Genomic DNA, 655 nt, shown 5'->3' on the forward strand with positions numbered 1-655 from the left:
AACTACAGTTTGTGGACTTCCTGATAGTAAAGAATTACAATAGTCCAGCCTTGAAGTAACAAATGCATGGACTAGTTTCTCAGTATTACCCCTGGACAGGAGATTTCTAATTTCTGCAATATTCCTCAGATGAAAGAATGAAATTCTAGAAACCTCTATGATATGGGATTTAAATGGCAGGTCCTGATCAAAAATAACACCACACCACAAAAAGGCATCAATTGGGATGTGAGGGATTTTGAACCATTTTGGTTATGTTCATCAGATGACATTATGTTCTTCTTTAGGATCATCTGAATGCCTTTCCACATCCTCCTGGTGTTGCTGTCGTCGTGGAAAAGATCCTGGATCTTCTGGCTGCTTCGGTGATCTGATGGCACGTTTAAGTTGGCACGTGCTGTTCTTAGTGCCTCTTTATCAATAGACTTGAAAGCTGAGTTCGGTGCTTTTAGCGATTTCTGAACCTCTCCATTCATCCAGGGTGGTTGGTTGGCCCGGGTGGTGATGTTCTTTGTGATGCTGATGTCCTCAATGCATTTGTTAATGTAGGCTGACACAGTCATGGCATACTCATTAATATTTAATAAGTTGTCATATGTTGCTGCAGCCTTGAAGATGTTCCAGTCAGAGCATTCAAAACAGCTTGGAGTGTCTC

The sequence above is a fragment of the Cyprinodon variegatus genome, unplaced genomic scaffold, assembly GCF_000732505.1.
Source record: "Cyprinodon variegatus isolate N-32 unplaced genomic scaffold, C_variegatus-1.0 Scaffold370, whole genome shotgun sequence".
Lineage (NCBI taxonomy): Eukaryota > Metazoa > Chordata > Actinopteri > Cyprinodontiformes > Cyprinodontidae > Cyprinodon > Cyprinodon variegatus.